The sequence below is a fragment of the Lissotriton helveticus genome, chromosome 11, assembly GCF_964261635.1.
Source record: "Lissotriton helveticus chromosome 11, aLisHel1.1, whole genome shotgun sequence".
Classification (NCBI taxonomy): Eukaryota; Metazoa; Chordata; class Amphibia; order Caudata; family Salamandridae; genus Lissotriton; species Lissotriton helveticus.
Genome location: NC_136072.1, coordinates 784,784,895 through 784,799,214, shown reverse-complemented (window position 1 = coordinate 784,799,214; position 14,320 = coordinate 784,784,895). Strand labels below are relative to the sequence as shown.

General features: G+C 43.1%; 1 long non-coding RNA gene across 2 annotated transcripts in view; it reads left to right on the top strand.

The window, feature by feature from the left end:
* LOC144791921 (uncharacterized) overlaps nt 1-14,320 on the top strand; it is a 336,379-nt gene that overhangs the window by 282,509 nt on the left and 39,550 nt on the right. For both annotated transcript variants that reach the window (XR_013602496.1, XR_013602495.1), the window contains exon 2: nt 13,850-13,965. This is a non-coding gene — a long non-coding RNA (uncharacterized LOC144791921). The remainder of the gene's footprint in view (nt 1-13,849; nt 13,966-14,320) is intronic.

Sequence of the window (14,320 nt, the reverse complement as noted above, 5' to 3'; positions counted from 1 at the left end):
CCATGTGCATTCTAGGTAAAACAAATCACGCTAAACCTGTGGGGCTACTTATGCCGTTTCCTACTCCTGAGAGACCCTGGTCCAGAATGTCTATGAACTTTATAGTACAACTACCTCCATCGGACTCTTGCGCAGTACTTTTGATAGTGGTAGTTTACTTCACAATGTTTTAAAAATATCAATCCTAGGCTTTCTAAAATTTATAAACCAATAAACAATTTCAATAATTAGCACAAGTAAATGAGTGAAGTCTAAATCAACAGTAATTCAAAAAGAATTGTACAAAATTTTTAATAATAGTTACAAAAATCCCACTTGAAGGGATTAACACAATACATATGGTATTACACATTAAAAACATGACATAAGCATTCAACTTTATAACAAAAGTTTAAAAGTGGCAAAATCTCTTAATTCTTTGTCAACGCGCGTTTCGGCGTATTACAGCCTTCTTCAGGAATAGCCACAAATTATTCTTTTGTGAATCCAAATGTTACTGGCCCCCTGGGTTTCTACTTTTTTTCACAGGCAGCAAGAACGACGTTTGATTTATCTCCATATATAGATCTAATAGTTCTTGGTATAGGTTATGAAGATATCCTGTATTCGAAAGTCAAGGACTCAACTTAACCGGTATTTTCTTATCTTGCGTGTAGTCAGGAGTGTCACTACCGCTTTAAGTTTCACAATTGTCGTGAAGTCCTTCGAATATTTATCTGCAGTTTAAAAATGGTAGGTCGACCTCAATTCCGTTAGCATATACGATAGTATGAAATCTGATAGAGCAGCAGGGTTCCTAAAGGGAGCCCCCCCAGATGATTAAAAGCAGCGTTGGCAGTTGATAATCCGCCCGTCTTGCTTGATCTCAATACAATCTGATATGATTAATGAAGATCATATTAACTCCCGCGTGGTGTTGGCGTTTTCAAAATCAGGAAAATCCCTGATCCCGAAAACGCCAACACCACGCATACTATCATATATGCTAACAGAATTGAGGTCCCCCTACCGTTTTTAAAATTCAGATAAATATTCGAAGGACTTCACGACAATTGTGAAACTTAAAGCTGTAGTGACACTCCTGACTACACGCAAGATAAGAAAATACCAGTTAAGTTGAGTCCTTGACTTTCGAATACAAGATATCTTCATAACCTATACCAAGATCTATTAGATCTATATATGGAGACAATCAAACATCGCTCTTGCTGCCTGTGAAAAAAAGTAGAAACCCAGAGGGCCAGTATCATTTGGATTCACGAAAGAATAATTTGTGGCTATTACTGAAGAAGGCGTTAATACGCCGAAACGCGCGTCGATAAAGAATTAACAGATTTTGCCACTTTTAAACTTTTGTTATAAAGTTGAATGCTTATGTCATATGTTTTTAATGTGTAATACCATATGTATTGTGTTAATCCCTTCAAGTGGGATTTTTTTTTAACTATTATTAAAACATTTGTACAATTCTTTTTGAAATACTGTTGATTTAGACTTCACAAATTTACTCGTGCTAATTCTTGAAATTTGTTATTGGTTTATAAATTTTAGATTGCTTAGGATTGATATTTTTCAAACGTTTATCCCTGTCCTAGGAATCGTGCTATTCATGGTTCAGGGGGTCCTTGTTTCTCTCAAACGGTTTACTTCACAATGTCACACTACATTCCTCTTCGGAATCTGTCTGCAGGATTTACCAAAAAAGATCTAGACTTACTGTAGGCATACATCTAAGAAAATCATAGATTTACATGCATGCCCCTCCTTAACTGTAGTTACTCCTGACTTTACTGCATTGTAGAGGATTTGCATGATTAAGCATTGCTCACCATATCGTACTTGAAGTAAGAGTAGTCTGGTGATCAGCTTAGAAACTTACTACCAGGGTCCATTGATATATTTTGTGGGAAAAATCTAAGGCACGTTTTGTGCTCCATCTCAAGCTTGTTGTGAAAATAATTTGCCACTTAATTGGGATAGATGTAATACGTGTTGTAAATACCATGGAAATTAGGCTTTACTGTGTAGCACCACTTCACCTCAGATGATCTAAGGCAGTGGACACAATAAAGTAGCGATTTATCAACACAAGTATAGGAAACTGAGTGACACATGACAGGGCTTTGAACTCTTTAAGAACATGCTACAATAACCACATTGTTAAAAAGGTGAATGTAGTTAGAATTAATTAAATTATTCACTGCTTCCACTTTACTCCAGAATACCTAACTTTATATAGAATACCATTCAATAATATTTTGCAAACATTTGTACATCTCTCTAACTATATTCCACTTACAGAGTAATTTATGTCCATAATGTCATTTAATGTAAGTGATCATTCAGCACCTGAGGGATACCAGAGCTGTTAGAATAAAGAAGGTAATTTTAACATGACACTCCCTTTGTATTCCTTTGACAGATAAATGATGTACCAGTCAGCTCAGATATTCTTCATCCATGTGAGGCCTCAAAGTGCAGAACGGCTTCCGAGGACCGGTTTCTGGCATTCCAGCCGTCTTCAGCCCGGCTTGCTTGAATCCAGTGGCAAAGTGAGCAAGGGACTAACGTCTGAGCATACCCTGCCACACTAATGGCGGCCAAAAGCGGTACAAAAGGGGGTGGTGATGGACGGAGCATCTGAATCAATCAAACACTCACACCCAGTCAAAAGATCTGGGTTTAATCCATCACCGTTCTTTAGCCCACTCTGCCAGTCCTCGGAAGCTTGTTTCCGGTCCAGGGAAGACATGGCTTGGCAGTTCATGCTGGACTGTTCCCATGAGGCACAGGGTCTGACTGATTTGCATATAGCCATGTCTGAACTGGGGTGGTAGAGTGGGCTAAAGAATGGTGATGGATGAAACCCAGATCTTTTGACTGGGTGTGAGTGTTTGATTGATTCAGATGCTCCGTCCATCACCACCCCCTTTTGTACCGCTTTTGGCCACCATAAGTGTGGCAGGGTATGCTCAGACGTGAGTCCCTTGCTCACTTTGCCACTGGATTCAAGCAAGCCGGGCTGAAGAGAGCTGGAATGCCAGAAACCGGTCCTCGGAAGCTTGATTCCGGTCCAGGGAAGACATGGCTTGGCAGTTCGTGCTGGATTGTTCCCATGAGGCACAGGGTCAGACTGATTTGCATATAGCCATGTCTGAACTGGGGTGGCAGAGTGGGCTAAAGAATGGTGATGGATTAAACCCAGATCTTTTGACTGGGTGTGAGTGTTTGATTGATACAGATGCTCCGTCCATCACCACCCCCTTTTGTACCGTCTGACAAGAGGGCCACTCTGTTGCCTAGAAGCTGACATCACAAAGCTAAAGCAAGATGTTATCTGACATGATGGCCACTCTGTTGCGTAACAAGCAGTAGGATACATTTATCTTGGTAATGAAATGAGTTGCATGGTAGACAGGATGCCCAACTGAAAGCTAAGACGGTAAGATCAAAGAAATTAGGACATTTTTTGAGAATTCTAAATTTGTATGAACGCAATTTTGAGCAGAAGAGTCAACTTCACCATTGCTGAAATGGTAGGAATTGGCCAAAGTGAAGATAGTAATTATGCTATTCATATTTTCTATTATTCACATTAACTGTAGCATAACCCTTCCTCTCTCAACTTATCAGCTGGTTTAATTGCTACAGGTCTACCATATCCTGAAACAAAGCAAGTGAGAAGGGTACGCTGTCACTTGGCTGGCAAAAATATCTATTTATCGGTCCCATTTTATGTGCTACAGTTGTTTCGAGAGTGTTAGAAAATGAGTAAGCATGGGCCAAAAATCCGTTCCGCCTGTGAAATTTGCGGATTTTCGGCAATTACGCAAATCTCGCAAAATGGCCAAAAATTTGCAAATTCGCTAGCGGGTGTATTTTTTTTTGATGGCCAACTCACTCTGGGGGCCCTTGCAACCTTCAGTGCGATGGCAGTAACACACACATGGTCACTGGAGACAACTCTTCTGGCACTTTAAGCAGCTGTAGTATAGGAAAAGCACTATACGTTTACCCAACGAGGTAGCACTTACGGATTAGCCAGTAGAAAGTACTCCAGTTGAGTAGAGGTATCGCACAAAATGATAGCGTCTACTTTTATAAATATGAAGGGCATGGTTCATTCTGGCACGATGCTCTGAGAAGAGTATCTCAGGCTGCAGAGGGCACCACCTGCCCCCCTGCCAGCAGCCACTTTGCCTGTCCCAGACCTCGCAGGCCGCTGTTGATGCCCCTGGACAGCTGCTCGCCCCTTCCTTCCTGCCTGCTTTCTGTCAGTCTCACCTCCAAGCCTGTGAGTGTCACGGTGGGGGCTGGTGGGGGGCTTAAAGTTTGTCCCGCAGGCTCCCAGGTACGATCTTCAGGTGGATACCCCTTCCAGTCAATCAGATACATCAATCTCCCACCCCTTCTTCGTGAATCTATGATGGTATTCACTTCAAACTCTTCTACCCCATCAACCAAAAGGGAAGGAGGGGGGGCAAGGTCTGAGTAGTGTTAGTGTATGGTTTCAACAAAGAGGTGTGAAAAACAGGATGAACACGATACTCATCAGGTAAACCCAGTTTCATTGCCACAGGATTCACCACTTTAATGATGGGGAAGGGGACCCACATACCGGGGCTGCAATTTTCGAGAACCTTCGACTCAGTCCAGAAATGGGATATAAACTGGGATCCACCGTCGGACACGATAGCAGATGGTAAGCCATGTAACCGCACCACTGAAGACACAAATATCAGAGCCAACTCCCAAGCTGTAGGCAACTTAGGCAAAGGAACGAAATGTGCCATCTTTGTAAAGGAATCTACCACAACCAGTATAACAGTAAACCCTGATTCAAGTGGTAGATCAGTCACAAAGTCCATACTTACCGTATGCCAAGGAGCAGGGGGCACCGGTAGGGGCTGCAATAACCCGGAAGGTTTAGTGTGTGTTGGTTTACTAACCGCACATACAGGACAGGATGCAACAAATGTCTGGACATCATGTGCTAAAGTATCCCACCAAAACCATCGTAGACAGAGTTCCTTGGTCTTATTCATACCAGGATGGCCCACAAGTGATGAGGAATGACACCACTCTAACACCGTGTCCCGGAGCTCAGGAGGAATAAACAAACATTCATCGTAATACAACAACCCGTTCCTCAAAGAGAACAACGGCTGTGATAACCAAGGTGTAAGGTCTAGAGTTCCCAATTTCTGCTGTACCAAAGTCATAAAATCCTCCGTTGAAACACTGCCTACGATTCTCTCGTGTGCTATGAAGGGCCCCATCGCCTTCTCAGTCCCCAAATCTGCCTGATTCACATGTATACGGGACAAAGCATCTGACTTCAACTGCTGAGCTGCAGGTCTATAAGTGATAATAAAATCAAATTCATTGAAGAAGGATACCCAACGCATTTGTCGTGGGGTCAAGGCTCGAGCAGAACGAAAAAAATCTAGATTTTTATGATCCGTAAAGATCGTGATCGAATGCCGAGCTCCTCACAGATGTCTCCACTCCTCAAATGATAATTTGATAGCCAACAGCTCCCGCTCAGCTACAGTATAATTACGTTCAGCTGGCAAAACAGTTTTTGAAAAAAGGCAATAGGGTGCATAAATCCAGTATCCACATCTCTCTGTGATAACAACCCCCTACAGCACACAAGGAGGCATCTGCCTCAACAAAAAAAAGGTAAGGCAGGGTCAGGATGAACAAGCACAGGGGCCGAAGTAAACCTTTCAATCAACTGATCCAATGCCATCTGTGCTAAATCAGACCAAACAAATGGTATCCCCTTTCTTAGTAATAAAGTCATGGGAGCTACTCTGTCCGAAAAGTGTGAGATAAACCGCCGATAAAAATTGGCGAATCCAAGCAAAACCTGAATATCTCTAGCACAAGTAGGAGATGGCCAAGATGTTATAGCTTCAATTTTGTGAGGATCCATCATGATCCCCTCAGCTGAAACAATGAATCCCAAAAACTCTACAGTCGACGTGTGGAAACTGCATTTTTCCAGTCTTACAAATAGCTGATGTTCTTTCAATTTCTGTAAGACATGAACAACATGCGCTTCATGCTCCCCAACAGTGTTAGAGAATATTAGGATGTCGTCGATGTAGACAATGACGCTCAAATCCAAGTATTCCCTTAACACCTCGTTTATGAAAAATTGAATTGCAGCCGGGGCATTACATAGCCCAAAAGGCATGACGCAGTATTCATAAAGACCAAACTTTGTCCGGAAGGCAGTTTTCCACTCATCGCCTTCGCGGACACGAATAAGATGGTATGCGCCTCTAAGATCTAATTTGGTAAAGACCGTCGCATGCTTCAATTGATCAAGTAACACAGGTATCAAGGGAAGAGGGTACTTGTTCTTTATGGTACCCTTATTGAGCGCCCTGTAGTCCGCACATGCTCGAAGACCACTCTCCTTCTTCGGTATAAAAAAGATGGCTGAGGACACCGGGGAAGAGGAGCGACGGATAAACCCTTTGGCCAACATCTCCTCAATATAGATTTTAAGATGTTGTTCTTCTGGCCCAGATAAGGCATAGATAAGACAGCATGGTAACGTAACGCCAGGCTCCAAAACGATCCGACAGTCAAAAGAGCGATGTGGAGGAAGATCTTCAGCTTTTCCCTTATCAAACACATCTCTAAACTCAGAATATAAATCGGGAACCTTTCTCATGTCACCACCACACCCCCCGATCCCCACTGCACAAGTTAAGGGTGTAATCCAATCCGTGGCATCCTTATAACAACACTGTAGACAGTGAGCAGAATCAAGGGTCACAGTCCGCCTAATCCAATCAATACTAGGATTATGGGTCTGAAGCCAGGGTACTCCCAAAACTACACCAAAGGAGGGAGCATCAATCAAGTCAAACCCAATGAATTCCGAGTGCCCATTGTCACATAACATACACAATGGTTCTGTTTGACGGGTAATCGTCCCAGAAGACAACTCAGTGCCATCTATGGCTCTCACCTGTTCTGGCTGTTCTTTATAGACCCAGGGAACACTCTATATATATAAAGTTAGCAGATAAATTAAGTTACCAGTAGCACCGGAATCTAATAACGCAGAAACAGGAGCCCTGTGACTATTCGATATAACTAGACAAACGGTAATAGTAAAATGTCTCGGCACCCTCTTAACGAAACCGGATATCTGATAAGACATATTAGCTCCCGACTCCAAAACATGAGCCTCCTGCTTCCGGACACATGCCACTTCTTTCCTTATAGGTAAACTGGACGGTTTCACTGGACAATCCATGGCATAATGTCCACCTTGACCACAGTATAAACACAAATTCTGAGCACGCCGTCTTCCTTGTTCCTCACTAGACAAGGGACCCCTCACCCCACCTATCTCCATAGGTTCAGGTGTTTGTCTCTGTTCAACAGGCCCCTTTGTTTCACTCCTGGCTGGTACCACCCGAGACACCGGAAAACAAGTTCTTTCGCCCCTCCTTTCCAGTAATCTGTGATTCAACTTTACCACCAGATCAATAAATTCCACACACTCTTCGGGGGGATTAACCACCTGTGACACCACATCCTTTAGCTCCTCACACAAGCCCTGGTAAAACAAAGATGTCCTCTTGTCTGTAGGCCAATGAGTCTCGGAAACCAAGCGGTTAAAAGAAGACACATAAGTCAATAAATCCTGTTTCCCTTGCCTTAATTTCAACAGTTCAGCATCGCTGGCTTGCATAAATGCATGTTTAGTGAAAAGACAACGCATCTGCTCTTTAAAGGCCGAATAATTATATAGCACGGGGTCATCATTATCCACCAAAGGGACTGCCCGTGAAGCAGCAGTCCCTGCTAAATACGAAATGACGCATGCCACTTTAGCAGAGTCATCTGGAAAAGCAGTGGGAAGACACATAAAGTGTAGATGGCACTGGTTCATAAACACGGCTTTTATTAACACGGCTGGTATTTATTGGAATATCCTGCAAATCTCTCTGGAACTGCCAAAGGAACAGGAGTAGGGGTAGTGACATTTATTGTTGTCAGGGGAGGAACACTAGCTCCAGATCCCCTATCGTATTGAAAAGTGGGAGGTTGTACCACCGGTTTACCAGACCCCCAACCCTGATCTCTTGTCCTCACAGTACTTAATTCCTGTCGTAAACCTTGATTCTCCTGCTTCAAATCTTGTACCTGAGCCTGAAGGGACGAGATTGCCCCCATCAATTCCTGCATTGTAGGGACCCTATCCTCCTGACTATTCCCCTCTACGTCCATCCTCGCTCGGGCAGTGTAAGATATCGTGGGCTTGGTTTTCTGTCAGATTATCACCCAACTTGACCCACACTGCATAAGCGAGGATATGCCCTATCCGCTACCCCCACTCGGACTGCAGTTCACCAAGATTTCAACAGCAAAACCAACAGACCGAGCACAGGGAGAAGGTGGGAAAAAACAAAAGAGAAGGAAAGACCAATGGACCCAGTTCGACCACGTCACACTCATGACTCGCTATGTCTAAGATACTGACTTGATATGCTGTAGAGAGATAGAAAGAAACACAAGAGATTATAAGAACATCCCCAATGTCATTTCTCTCGGCACATGCATTATACATAAAGTATGGCAGAATTCAACCCCATCCCTCTGCTTACCAGTACTGCACAGAAGATTTGACTTTAACGAGTCACTGGGATGGAAAGCAGGCACAAATGTACTGTCTTGGTCCTCAGTCCATAAATGAAATGTTTGAATTCCCACGTAATACAAGGATAGGGGAAAAAGTCACTGGACCGAAAAAAAAACTAAATTGTACCCTTAATTCAATCCTCAGCAGGGGAAAAAAACCGATTGTGGCCACAACAAGAAAGCAAAGGAAAAATAAAGAAAAGAAAAAGAACAACCGGAGACGCTTGAATTATCAGCTCCGTGAAAGCGTCCGAAACGTCCCACGAGGACGATAGTTCCCAAAAAACCCGGAAATGCTTATCCCAGTATTCCAAGTCCCGAACCTGCACGCAACCGCGCACAGCCGGTAAAAATTGGATGAAGGTCGTTTCCAGACGATGACTCCTCGCCAAGGAGACCCAGGAAGAAGGTAAATCTAAGAAATCAGTCCACACTTCATTGACGATCCGAAGTGCAGGACGAAGCCTCGCTCTGCCCCACAGCTTCGTGAAATGTCTCAGCAACGGCCAGAAAGTGAACCAGGATGGGGACCCAAACGCTGGTAAAAATAATGCGACCAGTGTAGAAACCAAGCAAGGAATCCATAACCCAGCACGGATATAAAGCGCTGGAAAAGGAGGAAGGCTAAAAAAGGGGGCGGGACCAATTGCATGTGCATAGAGAGAGGACAGAGAAAAGAGAAAAAATCCCTACCTAATTCCCAACAGTATGGATCACATTGTGTTGGTCATGATAGTTCATAAAAGACTGACTGCCTCCCACGCTACTAAGGCCTCCTTTAGATCCTGGTGCTAGCAATGTTTTATTCGAGGAAATTGCTGCGTTTGAGGCTGAAATGCACTATCTCACTTTGCAACGATAGTGTTACCTTCTCACTGAGGGAAGCTCATTTAACTTCTTCTCGTGCACTCTGTATGTTTGACTCTGATACTCAAGATGGATTGTTGGTACGGATAATCTCTGTCTTTGTATTTCCATCCCACTTTCAAAAAGGCCACAGTGCTTTGACTGGTTCAGAGTCCTTTACCATTCCCTCTCCTACTTGCATAACAGTCATGAATACAGATAGTAACCTACTACATAGCTTCTGATATCTCATCCTCCTGTGTGGTCAGCTTCCACATTGACAATTGGTCCAGTGGGGCTCTGACATCATAAAGCTAAAGCAGGATGTTGTCTAACATGAGGTGCCACTCTGTTGCCTAGCAAGCTGACATCATCAAGCTAAAGCAAGATGTTGTCTGAGAAGAGGGCTACTCTGTTGCCTAGCAGCTAACATCACAAAGCTAAAGCAAGATGTTATCTGACATGATGGCCTCTCTGTTGCGTAAGAAGCAGTAGGATACATTTATCTTGGTAATGAAATGAGTTGCAGGGTAGACAGGATGCCCAACTGAAAGCTGTAAGATCATAGAAATTAGACAATTTATTGAGAATTCTAAATTTGAATGAACGCAAGTTTGAGCAGAAGAATCTCAACTTCACCATTTCTGAACTGGTAGGAATTTGCTAAAGTGAAGATGGGAATTATGCTATTCATATTTTCTATTATTCACAATAACTGTAGCATAACCCTTCCTTTCAACTGATCAGGTGGCTTAATTGCTACAGGTGTACCATATTATGAAAAAAAGCAAGTGCGAAGGGTACTCTGTCACTTGGCTGGCAAAAATATTTATTTATCGGTCCTATGTTAGGTGCTACAGTTGTTTAGAGAGTGTTAGAAAATGAGGCAAGGGATGCAGAGAAGTATGGGAGGTTAGAAACACAAATTGAGATTTGATTTTCTAATGAGCTGTTGATTTACACAATAAAGCAGATTCCATGGTATTGATCTGTTTACCTTTCGTAACAGTGGACTTTTCCATCTGAAGGTTATACTGAATGACCAACAGGGGCAGTGTTTCACAACAGAGCTTCTCTGAATTGCCGAGACTGAAGAAAAAAAAAGAAAGTCTTCCGGCATAAGTATTTTTTTAACAATTTAAATGGTAAGTAAAACTCACAATCATTCCTTTAGGCATTAAAAGACGTTCACAGCATTGGAAGGTACTCGCTACTTTATAGTGGGAGCCTGTGCCTGAATATAATTTCTGTCAAGATGGAAGTAGTATGGTTCTCCAGTATTGGGGTGTCTTTCATAGATTCACATGCTTGAATATTCCCCGTTGTCGGAGTTTTAGTCCCACGGTAAACAAAATAGCAATAATATACTAAATATATATATATATATATATATATATATATATATATATATATATATATATATATATATATAACCATATAAAACCTGAAATATGTACCAGAAAAAGGCATAACCTGCCTACACATATTTCTACATAGGAATGCATGGGAAAGGAAAAAACCATATGCAGCCTATCCCTGTCATTATGTTAGTCCAAACTGCAAAAGATCTGGGTTTAATCCATCACCGTTTTAGCCCACTCTGCCAGTCCTCGGAAGCTTGTTTCCGGTCCAGGGAAGACATGGCTTGGCAGTTCATGCTGGACTGTTCCCATGAGGCACAGGGTCTGACTGATTTGCATATAGCCATGTCTGAACTGGGGTGGTAGAGTGGGCTAAAGAATGGTGATGGATTAAACCCAGATCTTTTGACTGGGTGTGAGTGTTTGATTGATTCAGATGCTCCGTCCATCACCACCCCCTTTTGTACCGCTTTTGGCCACCATAAGTGTGGCAGGGTATGCTCAGACGTGAGTCCCTTGCTCACTTTGCCACTGGATTCAAGCAAGCCGGGCTGAAGAGGGCTGGAATGCCAGAAACCGGTCCTCGGAAGCTTGATTCCGGTCCAGGGAAGACATGGCTTGGCAGTTCGTGCTGGACTGTTCCCATGAGGCACAGGGTCAGACTGATTTGCATATAGCCATGTCTGAACTGGGGTGGCAGAGTGGGCTAAAGAATGGTGATGGATTAAACCCAGATCTTTTGACTGGGTGTGAGTGTTTGATTGATTCAGATGCTCCGTCCATCACCACCCCCTTTTGTACCGTCTGACAAGAGGGCCACTCTGTTGCCTAGAAGCTGACATCACAAAGCTAAAGCAAGATGTTATCTGACATGATGGCCACTCTGTTGCGTAACAAGCAGTAGGATACATTTATCTTGGTAATGAAATGAGTTGAATGGTAGACAGGATGCCCAACTGAAAGCTAAGACGGTAAGATCAAAGAAATTAGGACATTTTTTGAGAATTCTAAATTTGTATGAACGCAAATGTGAGCAGAAGAGTCAACTTCACCATTGCTGAAATGGTAGGAATTGGCTAAAGTGAAGATAGTAATTATGCTATTCATATTTTCTATTATTCACATTAACTGTAGCATAACCCTTTCTCTCTCAACTTATCAGCTGGCTTAATTGCTACAGGTCTACCATATCCTGAAACAAAGCAAGTGAGAAGGGTACGCTGTCACTTGGCTGGCTAAAATATCTATTTATCGGTCCCATTTTATGTGCTACAGTTGTTTCGAGAGTGTTAGAAAATGAGTAAGCATGGGCCAAAAATCCGTTCCGCTTGTGAAATTTGCGGATTTTCGGCAATTACGCAAATCTCGCAAAATGGCCAAAAATTTGCAAATTCGCTAGCGGGTGTATTTTGTTTTGATGGCCAACTCACTCTGGGGGCCCTTGCAACCTTCAGTGCGATGGCAGTAACACACACATGGTCACTGGAGACAACTCTTCTGGCACTTTACGCAGCTGTAGTATAGGAAAAGCACTATATGTTTACCCAACGAGGTAGCACTTATGGATTAGCCAGTAGAAAGTACTCCAGTTGAGTAGAGGTATCGCACAAAACGATAGCGTCTACTTTTATAAATATGAAGGGCATGGTTCATTCTGGCACGATGCTCTGAGAAGAGTATCTCAGGCTGCAGAGGACACCACCTGCCCCCCTGCCAGCAGCCACTTTGCCTGTCCTAGCCCTCGCAGGCCGCTGTTGATGCCCCTGGACAGCTGCTCGCCCCTTCCTTCCTGCCTGCTTTCTGTCAGTCTCACCTCCAAGCCTGTGAGTGTCACGGTGGGGGCTGGTGGGGGGCTTAAAGTTTGTCTTTAGACCCATTCCGCAAAGACCAGTGGCACGCTCTTCCCACCTCTGCCCCTGCACGCTCTGAGCACAGGTATGATGTATCCTGGACCTGTCGCCCCAGTGACCTTCCAGCATAGCCCAGAGTGTGACCCCCTCGCCCCAGAGGCCTGCCTGCTCCCCCCCCACCACCCCTCCCCCCGAGCGGTGTTGGTGGCACAGAGCCCTGCCTTCAGCCTGTGCAGAAACAAACCACATGTTCTCTTCGCCCGGGACATTCTTCCGTAAGTCCGGTTTCAAACAGACTGACCCATAAAAATATAATTTATTCTCATATTATTGTTCGCAATTCATGCTGGTTTGCGGGAGAGGGTTGCGGTATTTTTGCAAACATGCCAGAATAGGGTGAACACCCAAGAGGGGGATTAAGTAACACAACGAATGTGAACATTTTAGCTAAATTAAGATATTTTGAGAAGTGGAATTAAAAAAGCGCCAACATGTTCGGCACGAAACGAGGAAGGCATCCACCCTAAAAGGGAAGAGTTCCTCTTCACGTTTGTTGATAAATTCAATATATTACCAAAGAATATTTATATATTAACAGTAAAAGTAACAGAACTAAAAATACTAGCAGTGTTCACCGTCTTTCCGCCATTTACCCACTATGATGGACAGCTCACTCAAGGGACCCCTGCGCCCTTTGACGCGATGGCATAGTACACACATGGTCACTGGAGACAACTCTTCTGGCACTTTACGCAGCTTTAGTGTAGGAAAAGCACTATATATTTACCCAACGAGGTATCACTTACTGGATTAGCCAGTAGAAAGTACTCCAGTAATATTTCTAAAAATCGCAAAACAATTCGCGAGTTCGCGGGAAAATCCATGAACTCGTGGATTTATTTGTGATTGACTGCAGATCTGCAAAATTCGCCCATAGGCAAGGGATGCAAAGAAGTACGGGAGGTTAGAAACACAAATTGAGATTTGATTTTCTAATGAGCTGTTGATTTACACAATAAAGCAGACTCCATGGTATTGATCTGTTTACCTTTCGTAAAAATCAATATTTTTTATATTGCTTATAATAAATGTGCTGACAGTGGACTTTTCCATCTGCAGATTTAACTGAATGACCAGCAGGGGCAGTGTTTCACAACAGAGCTTCTCTGAATTGACGAGACTGAAGAAAAAAAAAAAAGTCTTCCGGCATATGTCTTTTTTTAACAATTTAAATGGTAAGTAAAACTCACAATCATTCCTTTATGCATTAAAAGACGTTCACAGCATTGGAATGTCCTCACTACTTTATAGTGGACGCCTGTGCCTGAATATCATTTCTGTCAAGATGGAAGTAGTATGGATCACATTGTGTTGGTCATGATAGTTCATAAAAGACTGACTGCCTCCCACGCTACTACATCCTTCTTTAGATCCTGGTGCTAGCAATGTTTTATTCGAGGAAATTGCTGCCTTTGAGGCTGAAATGCACTATCTCACTTTGGAACGATAGTTTTACATTCTCACCGAAGGAAGCTCATTAAACTTCTTCTTGTGCACTCTGTATGTTGGACTCTGATACTCAAGATGGAT